Below are 14,046 nucleotides of genomic sequence, written 5' to 3'. Positions count from 1 at the left end.
CAGAAAAGCAGCATCCATCATCAGGGAACCCACCACAAAGGCCATGTTCTCTTCTCGCTACTGCCACCAGGAAGGAGATACAGGAGCCTCAGGTCCCACACCACCAGGTTCAGGAACAGTTATTACCCCTCAGGTTCTTGAATTAGTGGGGATAACTTCACTCATCCCATCTGGCTGACTGGCAAGAGGCAAAGAGGAAATAAAGGGAGCCTTTTCTAGTTGGCTACCAGTGACTAGTGGTGTTCTGCATGGATTTGTGCTGGGAACATTTCTCCTCATATCATATGTCAACGATTTGTATGAAGGAATTAATGGCTTTCTGGTCAACTTTTTCAGATGAATCAGAATCAGGTTTATTATCACCGGCATGTGATGTGAAATTTGTTAACTTAGCAGCAGCAGTTCAATGCAATACATAATCTAGCAGAGAGAGAAAAAAAAGTAACATAACAATAAACAGACATAACAATAATAAATAAACAAGTAAATCAATGTAAAAACGTGCAAAAACAGAAATACTGTATATTAAAAAAAGTGAGTTAGTGTCCAAAGCTTCAACGTCCATTTAGGAATCAGATGGCAGAGGGGAAGAAGCTGTTCCTGAATCGCTGAGTTTGTGCCTTCAGGCTTCTGTACCTCTTATCTGATGGTAACAGTGAGAAAAGTGCATGCCCTGGGTGCTGGAGGTCCTTAATAATGGACGCTGCCTTTCTGAGACACTGCTCCTTAAAGAAGTCCTGGGTACTTTGTAGGCTAGTGTCCAAGATGGAGCTGACTAGATTTACAACCCTCTGCAGCTTCTTTCGGTCCTGTGCAGTAGCCCCTCCATACCAGACAGTGATGCAGCCTGTCAGAATGCTCTCCATGGTACAACTATAGAAGTTTCTGAGTGTATTTGTTGACATGCCAAGTCTCTTCAAACTTCTAATAAAACATAGCCACTGCTTTGCCTTCTTTATAACTACGTTGATATGTTGGGACCAGTTTAGATCCTCAGAGATCTTGACAGCTGAAGTGGCAGGTACTGTTGAGGAAGCAGGAGTCTGCAGTCCATGTCAACCACAGTGCCCGTCCAAACTAGTCCTAATTTTCTGTGTTCTCCCCGTACCCCTGCAAACGCCGCCCCTCCATGTACCTATCCAAATGCTGCTAAAATGATATTGTACCAGCATCAACCATTTCATCTGGCAGCTCATTCCATATACTCACCACCCTCTGTGCGAAATGTCGTCCCTGAAGTCCTTTTTTAAATCTTCCTCTTTAAATTTATGCTCCTTTGTTTTGGACTCCTCAGGGAAAAGACTGTTACCATCCACCTTATTTACATTTCTCATAATTTTAGCTTGTTTCTCATTCTCCTCTATTCCAGGGACCAACAGCCTAGCTTGGCCAACCTTGCATACACTTGGAGTATTGTCAGCACTTTTCAAAGTTCACAGTACATTTATTATCAAAGTATGTATACAACCTCAAGATTCAACTTTTTGCAGGCAGCCATAAAACAGAGAAACAATAGATCCACAACCGAGAATGAGGAACATCCAGTGTGTGAAAAAAGGAACAAATCGTGCAACATGGTTTTGCGACCCTTATCTAAAAGAAGATGTGCTGGCATAGCCTGACATCAGTGGTTGGGAAGTTGTTGGAATCGATTGTTAGGGATGAGATTACGGAATACTTGGAAGCACAAAACAAGATAGGCCAAAGCCAGCACGGTTTCCTGAAAGGAAAGTCCTGCCTGACTAACCTACTGCAATTCTTTGAAGAAATTACAAGCAGGGTAGACAAAGGAGATGTAGTAGATGTGGTGTACTTGGATTTTCAGAAGGCCTTCGACTAGGTGTCGCACATGAGGCTGCTTAGCAAGGTATGAGCCATGGAATTACAGGGAAGTTACTAGCATGGGTGGAGCATTGGCTGGTCAGCAGAAAACAGGGAGTGGGAATAAAGGGATCCTACTCTGGTTGGCTGTCAGTTACCAGTGGAGTTCCACAGAGGTCGGTGTTGGGATCGCTGCTTTTTACGATGTATGTCAATGATTTGGACTATGGTATTAATGGATTTGTGGCTAAATTTGCCAATGATATAAAGATAGGTGGAGGAGTGGGTGGTGTTGAGGAAACAGAGAGAGTGCAGAGAGACTTAGATAGTTTAGGGGAATGGGCAAAGAAATAGGTGGGGGGAAGAGTTGATATCTTTTCTTTCAACGACTACAATGGTGTTTCTCTATGTCATGGCTATCTGGAGAAGATGAATATCAGAGTTGTATTCTACATGCTTACTTTGACAGTAAAATGAACCTTTGAGAATAGGATTGAGAGGGATACTAAATCGGCCATGATGGAATGGTGGAGCAGACTTTATGGGCCAACTGGCCTAATTCTGCCCCTACGTATTATGGTTTTATTACTCAGATCCTTTAGTCCTGGCAACATTGTTGTAAATCTTCTCTGCACTCTTTCCAGTTTGACCACATCTTTCATGTAACGAGATGACTAAAGCTATACATAGTACTGTATTGCGAATTCAGTCAGGGAATCTCTTGCCCCAAAAGAACAATTGTACTGAGAGTTGTTGAAGTTTCAAAGCTAACCATGCTAGTTTCTTGTTAAAGATAAAGATTAGCTTTATTTGCCATAAGTGCATTGAAACATACTGTGAAATGAGCCATTTGTGTTCAATGAACAACACAGCCCGCAAGTGTTGCCATGCTTCTGGCATGAACACAGCATGCCCGCAATATACTAACCCTAACCGGCGTGTCTTCAGACTGCGGGAGAAAACGGGAGCACCCGGAGGAAACCCGTGTGGCCACGGAGAGAGCAGCAGGAGTTGACCCCGATTGCTGCTGCTGTAAAGTGTCATGCCAACTGCTACACTACTGTGTCGTCTCACTGGGTCACGTTTAAACGTTACGGAAGAAATGCAGGTATATACCGTTGGTATTAGCTATTATAAGGTTAGCAAGAATAAAGTTTTCCATAGCGATTAGAAGGTGCCACAGTAGCGTGACGCTATCACAGTTTGGGGCGTTGGAGTTTAGTGTTCAGTTCCGGTGTCCTCTGTAAGAAAGTTCCTGTGTGCGCGAGGGTTTCCTCTGGGTACTTCAGTTTCCTGCCACAGTCCAAAGGCGTACTGGTTAGTCGGTTATCTGATCATTGTAAATCGTGCTGTGGTTCGGCTGGGGTTAAATCGGTGGGTTGCTGTGTGGCCAGAAGGGCCTGTTCTGTGCTGTATCTCAAAACAAAATTGAAATGGAAGTCAGGTGTTACCTGAATGAAGGATGATGTAGATACAAGAGGTCTGAAATGTAGTTTATTTTGCTGTCTGTGCTCACGCTGGATTGACTAGATCCAGAGAGAGCGGATCTGTCTGGGCCAGCTGCTTCTGAAGTGAGGTTTGATAATTCAGTGTAACACCAGCGCTCATCACTAGCCACACCGCTCTTGCCAGTCTTGGCCATTTTAACTTGCACATCTGACATTTTTAACAGGAAAGCTGCTGGCAAGGGAAGGAAGAGGTAACGGTTCTGATCTTCAGTATTTCATTATTAAAAGTTTTCCTAATCTGAGAAAACGTCTTAACTTCGGAAGGCTGGAGTTGAACTGCAATGAGAAACCTGTCAGATTCATAGGCTGAAATGTATTTATCAGGTAAAGTCTTAAATTAAATAACAATATTTTTTGCTACTGTTTTTAAACTTGTTGGCAGTGAAGGTGTTTGTCTCGTGGTGACTAGCAACAGGTAGTACAGATTCTGCACGCACTGGAAATCCAGAACAACACACACAAAATGCTGGAGGAACTCAGCAGCTCAGGCAGCATCTATGGAAATGAATAGAACAGTTGATATTTTAGGCCGAGACTGGAAAGGAAGGGGGAAGATACCAGAATAAGAAGGTGGGGGAGGGGAAGGAGGACACCCTGGCAGGTGACAGGTCACGCCAGGTGGGTGAAGTAAGAAGCTGGGAGTGATAGGGGGAAAATGCAAAGGGATGGAAAAGAAGACTCTGATATGAGAGGAGAGTGAACCATGGGAGAAAGGGAACCAAAGGGAGATGACAGGCAGGTGAGGAGAAGAGGTAAGAGGTCAGAGTGGGGAATTGAAGAAGAAGGAAGGGGAAGGGGGGGGTGTGGATTTCCAATTTAGCTATTTCACAGAAATCAAAAAGAATGTATATTATGAGAGATGAAAGTGCCTTCCACTTTGTCAGGATTCACGGGTCGGACAAGAATATACACAAAGTTTGCAAAAATACATCAAAGTTGCTTCAGCCCGAGGGTGGAGAATCTGTGGAATTCATTGCTACAGACAGCTGTGGAGGCCAAGTCATTGGGCATATTTAGAGTGGAGATTGATAGGTCTTTGATTAGTAAGGGGATGAAAGGTTATGGGGGAAGTGCTGGAGAATGGGATTGAGAGAGATAATAAAACAGCCATGGAGGAATGGCAGTACAGACTCGATGGGCCGAACAACCTAATTCAGCTCCTATTGTCTTATGCTCTTAAAATAGTCCACTGTAATGTCGAGTCTTTGGAGAGGGTGTAGAACAGATTTATCAGGATGCTGCCTGGATTAGAGAGTCTTAACTAGTGGATAAACTTGGGTTGTTTTCTTTGGAGTGGCAGAGGCTGAGGGGGGATCTGATAGAGGTTTATAAGATTATGAAAAGCATAGACAGAGGAAGTGATAGAAAAATGGAAGGCTCTGCAGGAGGGAAGGGTTAGCTTGATCTTGGAGTACATTAACATGTCAGCAGGACATTTTGGGCTGAAGGGCCTGTACTGTGTTATATTGTTCTATGTTCACTTTCTCACGTTTAACTGAGCTTCACTTTAAATGTTGTGCAACTTAACCACACCTCACGTTTGCAAGTTACAGCTTTACCACTCTCCATGTAGGCATGTTCCTTCTCCATTCCCAAAGAGGCATTTGACATCTATAGTGCCTACTTCTAAACTCATCTGCTGATTAAAACATTTTCTCTTTGTCTACATTTTCAAACCTTGCTTACGACTCTTTTCCCCTCACCCTTTCTGCAGAAAAGTGGCCCACCTTGTTCAGTCTTTTCCTGAATCTCTCACTTCCAGCGTACATTTAGCAACTCCGCAGTACTTCCTTGACCAGAAATGTTCACGACACTTTGTCTCACCAGGTCCGAAGCCAGATCTCCTCACAGAGATCTCCTTTGTTGAACACAGTCATGATGCAGGTGGATCTATTTGTCAGTATGTTCTGTGCTGTGTACACATCTACTTTTCTAAACAATGCTGTACTCTGAGATGGGATAGCTCCCACCACAATATTATAACCCAAGAGCACTTCCTCAGTATCTTACCCTCTCCATTTACACTACTTATTTAATTTATTATTTTATACTTCTTTTTGTAATTTATAGTTTTCTTACTATGCATTGCACAAAAGAACAAATTTCACACATATGCCATATGATTCTGATTCTGACTTGAATGGTTTTTCTTCTTAAACCCATCACCCCAACCGGACCATTGGCCACAGACGGTAGCTCACCAAAGTTCTCGGTCCTGGGCTGAAGGTTGATGAGCTCTGTGGCTTCTGCTTTCACCACACAACTTCATACAACTTCAAGGCACAGATCCTCTCTCTTCCAGGGATGAGATCTTTGGAGCGTCTGTTGGCATTCCTGTAGCTCAGGGTTTTTATGGGATGAGGTTGCTAGCCCCATGCCGAACCGTCCTCCTTTCACAGCCGGGTTTGGGACTGTCCACGGGGAGTTCACACCCAACTCTCCTCCTTTCACAGCCGGGTTTGGGACTGTCCATGGGGAGTTCATACCCATTCCTCCTCCTTTCACAGCCGGGTTTGGGACTGTCCATGGGGAGTTCATACCCGTTCCTCCTCCTTTCACAGCCGGGTTTGGGACTGTCCATGGGGAGTTCATACCCGTTCCTCCTCCTTTCACAGCCGGGTTTGGGACTGTCCATGGGGAGTTCATACCCGTTCCTTCTCCTTTCACAGCCGGGTTTGGGACTGTCCATGGGGAGTTCATACCCAACCCTCCTCCTTTCACAGCCAGGTTTGGGACTGTCCATGGGGAGTTCATACCCAACCCTCCTCCTTTCACAGCCGGGTTTGTGACTGTCCATGGGGAGTTCATACCCGTTCCTCCTCCTTTCACAGCCGGGTTTGGGACTGTCCATGGGGAGTTCATACCCGTTCCTCCTCCTTTCACAGCCGGGTTTGGGACTGTCCATGGGGAGTTCATACCCGTTCCTCCTCCTTTCACAGCCGGGTTTGGGACTGTCCACGGGGAGTTCATACCCGTTCCTCCTCCTTTCACAGCCGGGTTTGGGACTGTCCATGGGGAGTTCATACCCGTTCCTCCTCCTTTCACAGCCGGGTTTGGGACTGTCCATGGGGAGTTCATACCCAACCTTCCTCCTTTCACAGCCGGGTTTGGGACTGTCCATGGGGAGTTCATACCCAACCCTCCTCCTTTCACAGCCGGGTTTGGGACTGTCCATGGGGAGTTTATACCCGTTCCTCCTCCTTTCACAGCCGGGTTTGGGACTGTCCATGGGGAGTTCATACCCGTTCCTCCTCCTTTCACAGCCGGGTTTGGGACTGTCCATGGGGAGTTCATACTCAACTCTCCTCCTTTCACAGCCGGGTTTGGGACTGTCCATCGGGAGTTCATACCCAACGCTCCTCCTTTCACAGCCGGGTTTGGGACTGTCCATGGGGAGTTCATACCCAACCCTCCTCCTTTCACAGCTGGGTTTGGGACTGTCCATGGGGAGTTCATACCCGTTCCTCCTCCTTTCACAGCTGGGTTTGGGACTGTCCATGGGGAGTTCATACCCGTTCCTCCTCCTTTCACAGCCGGGTTTGGGACTGTCCATGGGGAGTTCATACCGAACCCTCCTCCTTTCACAGCCGGGTTTGGGACTGTCCATGGGGAGTTCATACCCGTTCCTCCTCCTTTCACAGCCGGGTTTGGGACTGTCCATGGGGAGTTCATACCCGTTCCTTCTCCTTTCACAGCCGGGTTTGGGACTGTCCATGGGGAGTTCATACCAAACCCTCCTCCTTTCACAGCTGGGTTTGGGACTGTCCATGGGGAGTTCATACCCGTTCCTCCTCCTTTCACAGCTGGGTTTGGGACTGTCCATGGGGAGTTCATACCCGTTCCTCCTCCTTTCACAGCCGGGTTTGGGACTGTCCATGGGGAGTTCATACCCAACCCTCCTCCTTTCACAGCCGGGTTTGGGACTGTCCATGGGGTGTTCATACCGAACCCTCCTCCTTTCACAGCCGGGTTTGGGACTGTCCATGGGGAGTTCATACCCGTTCCTCCTCCTTTCACAGCCGGGTTTGGGACTGTCCATGGGGAGTTCATACCCGTTCCTTCTCCTTTCACAGCCGGGTTTGGGACTGTCCATGGGGAGTTCATACCCAACCCTCCTCCTTTCACAGCCGGGTTTGGGACTGTCCATGGGGAGTTCATATCCGTTCCTCCTCCTTTCACAGCCGGGTTTGGGACTGTCCATGGGGAGTTCATACCCAACCCTCCTCCTTTCACAGCCAGGTTTGGGACTGTTCTTGGGGAGTTCATACCCAACCCTCCTCCTTTCACATCCGGGTTTGGGACTGTCCATGGGGAGTTCATACCCGTTCCTCTTCCTTTCACAGCCGGGTTTGGGACTGTCAATGGGGAGTTCATACCCAACCCTCCTCCTTTCACAGCCGGGTTTGGGACTGTCCATGGGGTGTTCATACCCAACCCTCCTCCTTTCACAGCCGGGTTTGGGACTGTCCTTGGGGAGTTCATACCCGTTCCTCCTCCTTTCACAGCCGGGTTTGGGACTGTCCATGGGGAGTTCATACCCAACTCTCCTCCTTTCACAGCCGGGTTTGGGACTGTCCTTGGGGAGTTCATACCCGTTCCTCCTCCTTTCACAGCCGGGTTTGGGACTGTCCATGGGGAGTTCATACCCAACTCTCCTCCTTTCACAGCCGGGTTTGGGACTGTCCATGGGGAGTTCATACCCGTTCCTCCTCCTTTCACAGCCGGGTTTGGGACTGTCCATGGGGAGTTCATACCCATTCCTCCTCCTTTCACAGCCGGGTTTGGGACTGTCCATGGGGAGTTCATACCCAACTCTCCTCCTTTCACAGCCGGGTTTGGGACTGTCCATGGGGAGTTCATACCCAACCCTCCTCCTTTCACAGCCGGGTTTGGGACTGTCCATGGGGAGTTCATACCCAACCCTCCTCCTTTCACAGCCGGGTTTGGGACTGTCCATGGGGAGTTCATACCCAACCCTCCTCCTTTCACAGCCGGGTTTGGGACTGTCCATGGGGTGTTCATACCCAACCCTCCTCCTTTCACAGCTGGGTTTGGGACTGTCCTTGGGGAGTTCATACCCGTTCCTCCTCCTTTCACAGCCGGGTTTGGGACTGTCCTTGGGGAGTTCATACCCGTTCCTCCTCCTTTCACAGCCGGATTTTGGACTGTCCATGGGGAGTTCATACCCAACTCTCCTCCTTTCACAGCCGGGTTTGGGACTGTCCATGGGGAGTTCATACCCAACCCTCCTCCTTTCACAGCCGGGTTTGGGACTGTCCATGGGGAGTTCATACCCAACTCTCCTCCTTTCACAGCCGGGTTTGGGACTGTCCATGGGGAGTTCATACCCAACCCTCCTCCTTTCACAGCCGGGTTTGGGACTGTCCTTGGGGAGTTCATACCCGTTCCTCCTCCTTTCACAGCCGGGTTTGGGACTGTCCTTGGGGAGTTCATACCCGTTCCTCCTCCTTTCACAGCCGGGTTTGGGACTGTCCATGGGGAGTTTATACCCGTTCCTCCTCCTTTCACAGCCGGGTTTGGGACTGTCCATGGGGAGTTCATACCCGTTCCTCTTCCTTTCACAGCCGGGTTTGGGACTGTCCATGGGGAGTTCATACCCAACCCTCCTCCTTTCACAGCCGGGTTTGGGACTGTCCATGGGGTGTTCATACCCAACCCTCCTCCTTTCACAGCCGGGTTTGGGACTGTCCATGGGGAGTTCATACCCGTTCCTCCTCCTTTCACAGCCGGGTTTGGGACTGTCCATGGGGAGTTCATACCCGTTCCTCCTCCTTTCACAGCCGGGTTTGGGACTGTCCATGGGGAGTTCATACCCAATTCTCCTCCTTTCACAGCCGGGTTTGGGACTGTCCATGGAGAGTTCATACCCGTTCCTCCTCCTTTCACAGCCGGGTTTGGGACTGTCCATGGGGAGTTCATACCCGTTCCTCCTCCTTTCACAGCCGGGTTTGGGACTGTCCATGGGGAGTTCATACCCAACCCTCCTCCTTTCACAGCCGGGTTTGGGACTGTCCATGGGGTGTTCATACCCAACCCTCCTCCTTTCACAGCTGGTTTTGGGACTGATGGGGAGTTCATACCCGTTCCTCCTCCTTTCACAGCCGGGTTTGGGACTGTCCATGGGGAGTTCATACCCGTTCCTCCTCCTTTCACAGCCGGGTTTGGGACTGTCTGTGGGGAGTTCATACCCAACCCTCCTCCTTTCACAGCCGGGTTTGGGACTGTCCATGGGGAGTTCATACCCAACCCTCCTCCTTTCACAGCTGGGTTTGGGACTGATGGGGTGTTCATACCCAACTCTCCTCCTTTCACAGCCGGGTTTGGGACTGTTCATGGGGAGTTCATACCCAACTCTCCTCCTTTCACAGCCGGGTTTGGGACTGTCCATGGGGAGTTCATACCCAACCCTCCTCCTTTCACAGCCGGGTTTGGGACTGTCCATGGGGAGTTCATACCCAACCCTCCTCCTTTCACAGCTGGGTTTGGGACTGATGTGGAGTTCATACCCGTTCCTCCTCCTTTCACAGCCGGGTTTGGGACTGTCCATGGGGAGTTCATGCCCGTTCCTCCTCCTTTCACAGCCGGGTTTGGGACTGTCCATGGGGAGTTCATACCCGTTCCTCCTCCTTTCACAGCCGGGTTTGGGACTGTCCATGGGGAGTTCATACCCGTTCCTCCTCCTTTCACAGCCGGGTTTGGGACTGTCCATGGGGAGTTCATACCCAACCCTCCTCCTTTCACAGCCGGGTTTGGGACTGTCCATGGGGAGTTCATACCCAACCCTCCTCCTTTCACAGCCGGGTTTGGGACTGTCCATGGGGAGTTCATACCCAACCCTCCTCCTTTCACAGCCGGGTTTGGGACTGTCCATGGGGAGTTCATACCCAACTCTCCTCCTTTCACAGCTGGGTTTGGGACTGTCCATGGGGTGTTCATACCCGTTCCTCCTCCTTTCACAGCCGGGTTTGGGACTGTCCATGGGGAGTTCATACCCGTTCCTCCTCCTTTCACAGCTGGGTTTGGGACCATCCATGGCAGAGTTACTTGAATGGTTCCCTAGTACAATAAGATGAACTCCTGATCTCACAATCTACCTTGCATTTTATTGTCTGCCCGCACTGCACTTTCTCTGTAGTTGTTACACTTTATTCTGCATTCTGTTATTGTTTTCCCTTGTACTACCCTAATGCATTGTGTAATGATAAACCAATTGACTTGAAGCACAGGTAAGCACAAAAACTGATCTAAATCCTTGTGGTCATCTATTCATACATGCAATGGTGTGCTGTTCAAAGCAACAGATACACATGGCTACATCTACAGTGTAATTTCCTATATATATAACAGTGTATATGTATAAAATATTAATTGAAAATTGAGAAGGATATATGAATATATAATCAGTGGCCACTTTATTGGCTATGTTCATTCCACACTAACATATGGAAGAGAATGTTAGACAATATCAAAGCAAAATGAGGGAAGGCTTGGAGCGGCAGAAATGTTTTTTTTGAGAAGAATGATGAAAATATTGTGGAAAGAGAAACGAATGAGAAAGTGCTGCGAAAAGCTGGAATAGGAAGCGACCATCAATCAGGAAACGGAAGTTGGACTTTCTGGACATGTACTGAGGAAAGAGAAGCTCAAGCATCTTGCAGTGATGGGAAACATTGATGGAAGAGATAGACACGGTTGACAGCTCATGACGTTCATGAGTTACATCAAGGGATGGACAGGCAAAAGTTTTGAAGAGCTTATCAGAACTTCTCAGGTTAAAGACAGATTGCCCATGTCATAATAATGATGATGGCGTCTTCATCAGTTACACCTGTACACCTGCTCATTAATGCAGATATCTAATCAACAAATCATGTGGCAGCAACTCAATATATAAAAGCATGCAGACATGGTCAGGAGATTCAGTTGTTTTTCAGACCAAACATCAGAATGGGGAAGAAATGTGATCTAAGTGACTTTATCGATGGAATGATTGTTGGTGCCAGATGGGGTGGTTTGAGTATCTCAGAAACTTGATCCCCTGGGATTTTTATGCTCAACAGCCTCTAGAGCAAGGGTTCTCACCCTGGGGTCCACCGACCTCTCAGTTGACAGTAAGGTCCTATGACCTTAAAAGAGGGTTGGGAATCCCTGCTCTAGAGTTTACAGCGAGTGGTGCGATAACCGAAAAACATCCAATGAGCAGTAGTTTTGTGGGTGAAAACACCTTGTTAATGAGAGGTCAGCGGAGAATGGCCAGACTGGTTCAGGCTGACAGGAAAATGACAGTAACTCAGATAACCACATGTTACAACAGTGGTGTGCAGAGGAGCAAAACACGCCAAACTTTGAAGTGGATGGGCTGCAGCAGCAGAAGACCATGAATATACACTCTGTCGCACTTTATTAGGTACTTCCTGAGTGTAATTGTGCTCACCCTCTGCCTCTCTACAAGAGTACAGACACATCTCTATGTGTAATGTGTGTGTTCCTCAGAGAACCATTTACCTGTCTCAGCAGAACCATGTGAAAAATAATGGTGCCTACGTTGTATATATCGTTGTGGAACAATTTGCTGTGTATGATCTGATGAAGGGTCTCGGCTCAAAACATTGACTATTGATTCATTTGACTGACCTCCTACATATTGAGTGTGGTGCTTTGGATTTTCAGCATCTGCAGAATTGCTCGTGTTTATTGGTTTGTTATTGTCTGTTATTATTTTACCTTTTCCACCACAATACACCATGTAATGATCGTTAAATCAGTCACTTGGTCAGTTGGTTTACATGCACCAAGATATGGTGAAAAGCTTGCTCTATATACCATCCATATAGATCAGATGACAAAAGTGCTTTGCGGTCAAACAGGTCACAGCAGTAACAGAATGCAGAATGAAGTGTAACAGCTGCACAGAAAGTGCACTGCAGGTAAACTATATCTTAGAGTGCAAGATCTTAACAAGTTAGATTGTAATGTCAAAAGTCCATCTTTTAATTTTAGGGAACCGTTCAATAGTCTTATAAGGGTGGGGTAGAATCTGTTCTTGAGGAGTCAGGTAGCACATGTTTTCAGGCCTTTGTATCTTCTGTCCGATGAGACAGATTAGAATTGGAATTGGTTCATTATAACAACATGAGAAATAGGATCATGAGTCGGCCATCTAGCCTGTCGAGCCTGCTCTGCCATTCAATACGATTGTGGCTGATCTGGCCATGGACTCATCTCCACCTACCTGCCTTTTCCCCATAACCCTTAATTACCCTACTATGCAAAAATCTATCCAACCTTGTCTTAAATATATTTGCTGAGGTAGCCTCCATCGCTTCATTGGGCGGAGAATTCCACAGATTCACCACTCTCTGGGAAAAGCAGTTCCTCCTCATCGCTGTCCTAAATCTACTCCCCTGAATCTTGAGGCTATGTCCCCTAGTCCTAGTCTCACCTACCAGTGGAAACAACTTTCTTGCCTCTATCTTATCTTTCTCTTTCATAATTTTATAAGATCTAGAACTGAATTTTTCTGAATTCCAGCGAGTACAGTCCCAGGTGACTCTATCTTTCCTCATAGTCTAACCCCCTCATCTCTAGAATCAACCTGGTGAACCTCCTCTGCATTGCCTCCAAAGCCAGTATATCCTTCCTCAAGTAAGGAGACCAGAACTGCACACAGTACTCCAGATGTGACCTCGCCAATACCCTTTACAGTTGCAGCATAACCTCCCTGCTCTTAAATTCAATCCCTCTAGCAATGAAGGCCAACATTTTATTTACCTTCTTGATAGCCTGCTGCACCTGCAAACCAACCTTTTGTGATTCATGCACAAGCACTTTCAAGTTCCTCTTCACAGCAGCATGCTCAATTTTTTTATTATTTAAATAATAATTTGCTCTTTCATTTTTCCTTCCAAAGTGGATGACCTCACATTTACCAACATTGTACTCCATCTGCCAGACCCTTGCCCACTCACTTAACCTATCTATATCTCTCTGCAGACTCTCTGTATCTTCTGCACAATTTGCTTTTCCACTCAATTTAGTGACATCAGCAAACTTAGATACACTACACTCGGTCCTCTCTTCCAGATCATTAATGCATATCATGAACAGTTGCGGGCCCAGCACCGACCACTGCTGCACACTGCTCACCACTGATTGCCAACCAGAGAAACACCCATGTATCCCAACTCTCTGCTTTCTATTAGTTAATCAATCCTCTATCCATGCTAATATATCAGACCCAAATCTAAGCATCCTTATCTTATTGATAAGTCTTTTATGTGGCACCTTATCAAACGCCTTCTGGAAATCCAAGTAAGCAATGTTGATCTGTTCCCCTCTATCCACTGCACTCATTATATCCCCAAAGACCTCCAGTAAGATTGTCAAACAGGACCTGCCTTTGCTGAATCCGTGCTGCATCTGCCTGATGGATCCATTTCTTTCCACATGCCTTGTTATTTCTTCTTTAATGATCGTTTCAAGCATTTTCCCAACTACAGATGTTAAACTAACTGGCCTATAGTTACCTGCTTTTGCCTAATGACATGGTGGCATGTACCGAGATACAGGGAAAAGCATGGCAGAATCGGAATCGGGTTTAATATCACTGGTAAATGTTGTGAAATGTGTTGATTTGCAGCAGCAGTACATTGCAAAACAGAATAATAAAAGCTATAAATTACAACAAATATATATA

General features: G+C 47.2%; 1 protein-coding gene across 1 annotated transcript in view; it reads left to right on the top strand.

Annotated features, from left to right (window-relative positions):
- Positions 1-14,046, top strand: part of LOC134354191 (uncharacterized) — a 48,201-nt gene that overhangs the window by 2,282 nt on the left and 31,873 nt on the right. The window lies entirely within an intron of this gene.

Source organism: Mobula hypostoma, chromosome 11, assembly GCF_963921235.1.
Source record: "Mobula hypostoma chromosome 11, sMobHyp1.1, whole genome shotgun sequence".
NCBI classification, from domain to species: Eukaryota; Metazoa; Chordata; class Chondrichthyes; order Myliobatiformes; family Myliobatidae; genus Mobula; species Mobula hypostoma.
Note: the sequence above shows the minus strand (reverse complement) of the source record. Positions and strands in the feature narration are given on the sequence as shown.